Source organism: Onychomys torridus, chromosome 3 (assembly GCF_903995425.1).
Source record: "Onychomys torridus chromosome 3, mOncTor1.1, whole genome shotgun sequence".
NCBI classification, from domain to species: Eukaryota; Metazoa; Chordata; class Mammalia; order Rodentia; family Cricetidae; genus Onychomys; species Onychomys torridus.
The window spans coordinates 85,240,393-85,249,914 of NC_050445.1; the positions used below are offsets into that span (position 1 = coordinate 85,240,393).

The 9,522-nt window shown below is 40.9% G+C and overlaps 1 pseudogene; it reads left to right on the forward strand.

Moving 5' to 3' along the window:
* The first annotated feature begins 1,343 nt into the window (after positions 1-1,343).
* Positions 1,344-3,126, forward strand: LOC118579862 (annotated as a pseudogene).
* Positions 3,127-9,522: the final 6,396 nt, after the last annotated feature.

The window sequence follows — 9,522 nt, forward strand, 5'->3', positions numbered from 1 at the left end:
AAAAACATAGCACAGATTTTAAAAAGTATAAATAAATAAATAAATAAATAAATAAGATCCAGAACCCAACACTATCATGTGAATTCCCAGGGTACATAACCCTCCCAAACTTTTTTTTTATTTTACAAGAATATATACTTGTGCAAAGAAGGATTTCAAATCCATAACAATGATAGTTAAAGTGGGAAAAGTAACAGTAGATAATCAGGAGTAAATAGAATATATAAAGCAGGAGGTAGGACTTAGGGGTTATACGTGTTATAAACTAAAGCATGTAATAACTATACAATACATATTTTAAAAGTGTAGTCGATTTTTTTATTCCTTGGCTCTTTTGCTCTTTACTTTTTGGGGGCCTGCCACCCAGCTTCCAAATAAATTACATGAAATCTTATCCTTTCTTATAAATGCCCGGCCTTAGCTTGGCTTGTTTCTTGCCAGCTTTTCTTAACTTAAATTATCCCATCTACTTTTTGCCTCTGGGATTTTGCTTTTTTGATTTCTGTTTACCTTTTCTTTACTTCTTTCTCTGTGGCTTTCTGTGTAGCTGGGTGACTGGTCCCTGGAGTCTTCCTCTCCTCCTCTTTTTTGCTCCTTGATCTCTCCTCCCAGATTTCTCCTTCTATACATTCTCTCTGCCCACCAGCCCCACCTATCACTTCTCCTGCCTTGCTATTGGCCATTCAGCTCTTTATTAGACCATCAGGTGTTTTAGGCAGGCAAAATAACACAACTTCACAGAGTTAAACAAATGCAGCATAAAAGAGCAACATATCTTTGCATCATTAAAATAAATTTTTCACAGCATAAACTAATGTAACACATCTTAAAATAATCCACAATAAGAAGAAAAGAGGGCTAGAGAGGTGGCTCAGTAGCTAAGGGCACTTGCTACTTGTACAGGGAATCTGATTTTGGGGTCCAGTAGTCATATGGTGGCTCATAACCATCCACAACTCAAGTTTTAGGGAACCTGACACTCCCCTTCTGACCTCCCTGGGCACCAGGCATGCATGTGGCGCACAGACACGCATGCAGGCAAAAGGCTCATGCATGCAAGACAAAATTAGTAAATCTAAAAAAAATTTTTTTAAGAAAATAAATGAAAGAATGCTGCGGCAGCTTTCAGGGAATTTGTGCAGTCTCGTGGCCAGCACAGCACAGGCCTACATGTGAGCAACCATACCTAAGGGACCTGCAGTTGGCATTAAGCTTGGCACCACCTACTCCTGTGTGGGTGTCTTCCAGCATGGAAAGGTGGAGATAATTGCCAATGACCAGGGTAACTGAACCACACCAAGCTATGTTGCTTTTACTGACACAGAACAATTGGGGATGCCGCAAATAGTCAGGTTGCAATGAACCCCAACCAACACAGTTTTTGATGCCAAACATTTGATGGGATGTAGGTTTGATGATGCTATTGTTCAGTCTGATATGAAGCACTGGCCTTTCATGGTTGTGCATGATGCAGGCAGGACCTAGGTCCAAATAGAATACAAAGGGGAGACAAAAAGTTTTTACCCAGAGGAGGTGTCCTCTATGGTTCTGATGAAGATGAAGGAAATTGCAGAAGCCTATCTTGGAAAGATGGTTACCAAGGCTGTGGTCACTGTGCCAGCCCACTTCAATGATTCTCAGCTACAGGCAACAAAAGATGCTGGAACTATTGCTGGCTTCAATGTGCTTCAAATTATCAATGAACCAACTGCTGCTGCTATTGCTTATGGGTTAGAGAAGAAGGTTGGAGCTGAAAGGAATGTGCTGATTTTTGACTTGGGAGGTGGTACTTTTGATGTGTCAATCCTCACCATTGAGGAAGTTTTGAAGTCAAATCAACAGCTGGAGACACCCACTTGGGTGGAGAAGACTTTGATAACTGAATGGTCAACCATATCATTGCTGAGTTTAAGCAAAAGCACAAGAAGGACATCAGTGAGAACAGGAGAGCTGCCAGGCGTCTGCATACTGCCTGTAAACATGCTAAGCGCACCTTCTCCTCCAGCACCCAGGCCAGTATTGAGATTGATTCTCTCTATGAGGGAATCGACTTCTATACCTCCATTACCCATGCTTGATTTGAAGAATTAAATGCTGTCCGAGGCACTCTGGACCCTGTAGAAAAGGCCCTTTGAGATGCCAAACTAGACAAGTTACAGATCCATCACATTGTCTTGGTGGGTGGTTCTACCAGAATGCCCAAGATCCAGAAGCTTCTGCAAGACTTTTTCAATGGAAAATAACTGAATAAGAGCATTAACCCTGATGAAGCTGTTGCTTATGGTGCAGCTGTCCAGGCTGCCATTCTGTCTGGAGACAAGTCTGAGAATGTTCGGGATTTGCTGCTCTTGGATGTCACTCCTCTCTCCCTTGGTATTGAAACTGTTGGTGGAGTCGTGACTGTCCTCATCAAGCACAATACCACCATCCCTACCAAGCAGACACAGACTTTCACCAGCTACTCTGACAACCAGTCTGGTGTGCCCATTCAGGTGTATGAAGGTGAAAGAGCCATGACCAAGGATAAAAACCTGCTTGGAATGTTTGAACATACAGGCATACCTCCAGCACCCCGTGGTGTTCCTCAGATTGAAGTCACTTTTGACATTGATGCCAATGGCATCCTCAATGTTTGTGCTGTAGGTAAGAGCACAGACAAGGAGAACAAGATCACCATCACCAGTGAGTGACAAGGGCTGCTTGAGCAAGGAGGATATTGAGCGCATGGTCCAGGAGGCTGAGAACTACAAAGCTGAAGATGAGAAGCAGAGAGACAAGGTTTCCTCCAAGAATTCATTGGAGTCCTGTGCTTTCAACATGAAAGCAACAGTTGAAGATGAGAAACTTCAAGGCAAGATCAACGATGAGGGCAAACAGAAGATTCTAGACAACTGTAATGAAATCATCAGTTGGCTGGATAAGAATCAGACTGTAGAGAAGGAAGAATTTCAACACCAGCAGAAAGAACTGGAGAAAGTCTGCAACCCCATCATTACCAAGCTGTACCAGAATGCTGGTGGCATGCCTGGAGGAATGCCTGGGGGCTTTCCTGGTGGAGGAGCTCCTCCATCTGGTGGTGCTTCTTCAGGGCCCGCCATTGAAGAGGTGGATTAAGTCAAACCAAGTAGAGATGTAGCATTGTTCCATAGTGAAACAACTGAAGGACCCAAATTTAGCAAGTTTCATAGCAGTTTTAAATTCAAGCTGCCACAATAAATTACTGGACATTCTCAGTACTTGAACATGGACCATGTGCACAGGGAAAGGAAGTAAATAAAACATTGCACTTTAGAAGCACTGTATCCTAAATGGAAAATGCAATGTCTAATAAAATGGGTAGAAAATGGAATGTCCAATAAAATTATTTAAATTGGCACCAAATAAAAGAAGAAAAGAAATGAAATAGTTTAAAATTACATAGTGCTGTATTTATGAAAAGTGAAACAGAGCTATCAACAAAGTGAAAGCACCTATTGCCCAGAGGAAGAACAGCAGGGAACACACTTAAAACAGTGGCTTGCCCAGGGGGGCCAAGATCATGACTGGGAAACCCACAGAGACAGCTGACCTGAGCTAATGGGAGCTCATGGATGTTGGACTGACAGCTAGGGAGCCTGCATGGGACTGACCTAGGCCCTCTGCATGTGAATGAGAGTTGTGTAGCTTGGTCTGTTTGTGGGTTTCATAGCAGTGGGTTCAGGACCTGTCCCTGGCACACGAGCTGGTTTTTTGGAACCTGTTCCCCATGCAGGGATGCCTTGCCAGCCTTGATGCAGGGGAGGGGAGTTTGGTCCTGCATCAACGTGATATGACATGCTTTGTTGACTTCCATGGGATGCCTGCCCCTTATGAATGGAGGAGTGGATGCAGGGGAGGGTAGACAGGAGGTAGGGTGAGGGAACTGGAAGAAAGGAGGGAGGGGAAACGGTGGTTGGTATGTAAAATAAATGAAAAAAACATATATATATATATGTATGTATATATATAAGAAAAAATAGTGGCTCACTGCTGGAGGGAGATTTCTCCCAAAGGGATATTTCACAATGTCTGCAGACATTTTTGGTTTCACATTTGGAGGTCAGGTGTGCTCCTGTCCTCTAACGGGTGGGGTCAGAGATGCTGTTTTACATCATCCAACAACACCTGGGGCCATCCTGCCACTAGAAAGAAACTTCTGGCTGGAAATGCTGTGGTATAATAACCAGACATAAAAGTTAACTATTCCTGAAAGTATTATGGACACATCAATAGCTTTGTCTTATAAATATTTAATTATACTCCCACTGCTCTGTTTAAAGTGTATTTTTCAAAATACCTGGTGCCTATTCTCTATGAATTTCTGTTCATGCATATCTGCAGTCTGAAGATTGCTGCTTACTTACATGTTCCCAGTTATGAGTTTTAGTTAATCCATGAGCTTAAAATACATCAGAACATAATTAGGGTTAGAAAGAAACAAGAATTACTATTTAACTCCTCCAGCTTCATGTGGGTTATAAGCTAACCTTCAGGCAGAGGGGAGTGTTGATATCTTTCCCACATGCAGACAATTGGTTCTTAAAATCAGTTTGAGTGTGACTGAATTAATTCAGGGACCAGTACAGTAATTCAATTTTACAGTAGATTTGTGGGGCATAGTCAACTTAATAACTATTCATGGTGGATTATATATACCACTAAGAAATAGTAAACCATCATATCTCTAAAATGATGAGTGTTGCCTGACAAAGTCAAAATAATTTAGCAGTGTGGCTTGACTTTCTATATTTTGGTTTTTACTTATTCTTTTAATGAAGGTTTCTTAAACCTATGCAACCATCATTCCTGGCAGATTCTGGATTACCTTGTGTTTGACACAGAAGTAGGCATGTTTAATGAGGAGAAATGTTAAAATATCCTTCTGGGCATTGCTGGTCCCTGGGACCTTTCGGTATAATCAAAAGATGTGGAGCCAAAGACCCTCTTACAACTACTGAATGAAATACTGTTAGCATTAGTCTTTTCGTTTATAGCAACAGTCATATCAAATTTAAACAAAAGCCCTTAGTTTAAGTGAAAGAAAGGAGGTGACTTATAGCTATTAATTCTCATTCCTCGTTCAGGTCTTAATTAAGTCTCACCAATAGTAAGGTACACATAGTTAATGTTTTACCTTCAAGGTCACGCTAAGAGATATAAGAAAGTGTCTGCTGCTTTGGGAAGTATTTCTGTGACTCCCTCTGCTTTGATGCTCAACTCCTACAAGTGAGCATGATCTCTTAGCTTCTGAAATCTGTAACATACTGTCTGAGATGTTTGTCTATGAACTAGAGTGCGCCTTCAGCTCATGCACCTTCAGCTCTCGGGATGTAGTTGATCTTCATTTGAATATGTTTTGCCTCTATAAACAATAAGGTCCTAAGTTAGGAATTCATTTCCCTCCCCTCCCCTCCCCTCCTCTCCCCTTCCCTCCCCTCCCCTCCCACTTTTCTCCTCTTCCTTTTGTCATCCTACCCTAGCACACAGTGTATTCCCAGAATGCAGTAGTGGTGAGGGAAAAAAATACTTTTGAAGACTGATGTGGTGGTGCACACCTTTAATCCCAACACTTGGGAGGCAGAGGGAGGCAGAGGGAGGCAGAGGGAGGCAGAGGGAGGCAGAGGGAGGCAGAGGGAGGCAGAGGGAGGCAGAGGGAGGCAGAGGGAGGCAGAGGGAGGCAGAGGGAGGCAAATCTCTATGAGCTCAAGGCCAGGCTGATCTACATTGGAAGTTACAGGACAGCCAGAGCAAATAATGAAAGCTTGTCTCGAAAAACAAAACAAAACAAAAATTTTTTTTTTTGAGAAATTAAATTTTCATACCATTACTCTTTTTTTTTTTTTCTTTTGGTTTTTCGAGACAGGGTTTCTCTGTATAGCTTTGTGCCTTTCCTGGAACTCACTCTGTAGTCCAGGCTGGCCTCGAACTCACAGAGATCCGCCTGCCTCTGCCTCCCGAGTGCTGGGATTAAAGGCATGAGCTGCCATCGCCTGACCGTACCACTACTTTCATCCATACACATTTTCCTTCTTGTGTAGGATGTACTAAAAGGACAAATTAATGCATTTTAGTATCCCCTGGTATAATAAATTCAATGTTTGAAAAAATATATAGTCTTCTAGTTATTACCATTACACAAGAGATACAATAAAGTAGAGAAACACCCAATAGGTGGACTTAATGCTAATGTCCACTTAGATTGTGTATTTAAAATAAACCACATGCAATATATAGGTCCCAGAATTTTTTTTTAAAAAAAAGTACCTGCAATTATATTAAATTTATATTGAAAAAAAAAAAACCATTCTGTTGCTTCATTCCAGGCATTAACCCAGTGAATACAAAAGACAAGGAAAATGTCACATTGGACACATCAAGTAGATTGCAGCTGAGAAAGATAAATTTGTAAGGATGTCATTGGCTGAGAGGTAAGAGTCTTCGCTCTCCTTCCCCCTTTCTTTCATTTTACACAGCACTGGTTAATCTCCCAGCCTCCTCAGCACTGAATGAGGAAATTGGAAAGCTGCAGAATCGATTTGCAGGAGTGAGGTTCTATTTTCTCTTCCTCCTCCTCCATCAGAGCTGCTGTCGCCTCTGGGTTGTGTGGGATCATTATCGACAGTTGCCTGTGCACACCTGATAATTGCTAAAAGTCATTCTCTAAATGGGAAGGCACACACAAAAACGTGACTGCATTTCCTCTCATCTTTCAGATTTGCTGCTTTCATGATCTTTCATCTTCTTTATAACTTAAAGGTCAAGATTTTTCTCAAGCTGCTATCACAGTGGTCTTCTTTGCTTTTGGTTCTGAGGTAATATATACAATAAGAAAGCTCCAGTGTCTAACTTAAGTACAGTTCTTATTTGAGGTTGCTTTTACAATTTCCATCCTTTATATATTTTACTCTAAACTGTAACTATGTAGGAAAATTGCTTCAAAGGGCAACACAATACTGATTTATTTTTTATTTTTTATTTTTTATTTTATTTTTTTGAGAAAGGTATTCTCTATGTAGATTTGGTGCCTGTCCTAGAACTCACTCTGTAGATCAGGCTGGCCTCGAACTCACAGAGATCCAGCAGGCTCTGCCTCCCAAGTGCTGGAATTAAAGGTGTGCGCCGCCGCTGCCGCCACCACCACCCGGCTCCACAGTACTGAATACATTAAAAAGCTGGGTTACTTTTGGTACTGTCTTTCCAGGTTATGCATAGGCTTTATAGGTTTTTGTCAAGTTTAAACTTAGAGCTATCTTATTTAAAAATAAAGCTATAGCTTTGGGCCATTTGTTGTCTATTCTGAAACAGAATTGCTTTTGGATTCTTAAAAAGCACTGAGGATTAGTAGGACTATTCCTTCAACTTTGAGATTCTTCTACTTACTCTATTTAAAAAGTACATCAAAATAATAATCTTCATTAGATAATACCACCTGACCAGTAGTGGGGTGTAGCACGAATCTTAAAAGGTCTTGCCAATTCCTCAGCTGATCCTGTTTCCTCAGATTGGAAGCCTCTGAGTCCTCATCCAGTATGAATCTCAGCTGACCTGCTGCTCGAAAGTCTGAAAGTTTAACCAGGCTCTAGTTCCTTGTCTTCACGCTTTAAATACCCTTCTGCTTTCTGTCATCACTTCCTGGGATTAAAGGCTCTTGTTACCACACCTGGCTGTTTCCAGTGTGGCTTTGAACTCACAGAGATCCAGATGGATCTCTGCCTCTGGAATGCTAGGATTAATGGCGTATATACCACCATTTTCTGCCCTCTATATCTAGTGGCTGTTCTGTTCTCTGACTCCAGATAAGTTTATTAGGGTGCACAATATTTTGGGGAACACAATATCACCACAGTGGGGTCTATTTATAGAGTGTCAGATGAATGGAAAGCTTGTAAGTACAATTTTGTATTTCTCAAATTTAGATTTACTTTCTGTACTTTGTATCTGCCCCATTCCTAAGTTGACAAATCTTTGCCCATTAAAGGAAGATAAAGCGTTCATTTAGTTACTTTACCAACATGGAAAAGTGTATTATTTAATTAGTACAGAATTAAGTAGAAAATTGAGTTAGGCATGGAGACATGACCTTGTGATCCCAGCTCAGAAGGCTGAATCAGGAAGAGATCAAATTCAAGGCCAGACAGGGCTATGTAGTTAGACTCTTGTCATTTAAAAATAAATAAATAAATAGAATAAACAAAAAATAGAAAATTGGCCAAGTGTCTCTTAAAGAGTAAGTAAAATTTCCCTTATTTTAACAGGATTGGAAAAGTTGTTGATTAAATTTGAAAGTTAAAGATGGTAGTACTCCCCCCAAAATACATGCTCTGTATTTTATCTGCTAAATCTATCCTGAAAATGAATGCCATTTTTCTTAATGCCCTCAATATTGTGAGCAAAATAATTTACCTAAATTGAATACATGAAAAATGCGAATTCAGAATACAAAGTCAGAACAAGTGGCATCCAATCCATCACACAAAGACTAGGATGATGAGCAAGCCTTTCAGGTCTCATCAGCAAGGACTGGGAAAAGATGTGTATAAGCCCCAATCTCCAGGAAGCACATCTCATTAACTTGCATAGCAGTATAGTACTTGGAACTTCAAATTTCTAGCACACTTAAGGAATGAAACTCAACTGTTTTCAATCATCCCCACTTTTTTTTCAATTATAGGTGAAATTTCAAGACCCTTTAATAAGTTCAGCTGGGGCTGATAGTGTGCTTTCATGAGGTCTCTGTTCAATTTACAGCTCTATAATAAATAAATAATATTCAACTTCTTGATTTTTGCAAGATACCAGGAAAAATTATCACTGGGAACCAAGTCTCTTTCCACTAACACTTCTTCACCATTCATTGATTCATGGTGTATTCCCAGTGTTTGTTCGCTTGTTTTACATTCATTTTTTTTCTTTAAGTTTTTATAAAGTGTCAGCCATCCTGTAAGATGCCAGAAACAGGACGAGGAAATCAGAAAAGAGCAACAAAGGCTGGGGAGATGGCTCAATGATTAAAAATTTTGCCACGCCAAGACTGAGGAGAAGTTTTGGAATCCTCAGAACCCAACCTAGAAAGGCAGGAATAAGCAAGCTGGTGGAAAGACTAGCCTTAATGCATGGACTCTGGGTTTCACTGAGAGCTTCACTGGATAAAGTAGAGAAACAACAAGGTAGGATCTCCAACATCAATCTCAGGCCTCCATTGCACACATGTGTACGTGCACCACCAGCACACGCGCACCCCCACCCATGCAAAAACATGCATACACATGTGCCAAAAAAAAAAAAAAAAGGAAGAAAAAAAATAGGTCAGCAATAAAATTCCTGCTTTCTTGCAGACTATGAGGTATACTGAATGCCATCTGTTACTTATATGTTAGGGTAAAGAATCTATGTTCAAGAACTGGAAGAGCGCCTGGCAGTGGTGGCGCATGCCTTTAGTCCCAGCGCTCAGGAGGGCCAGGAGGATCTCTGTGAGTTCGAGGCCAGCCTGGGCTAGAGAGCGAG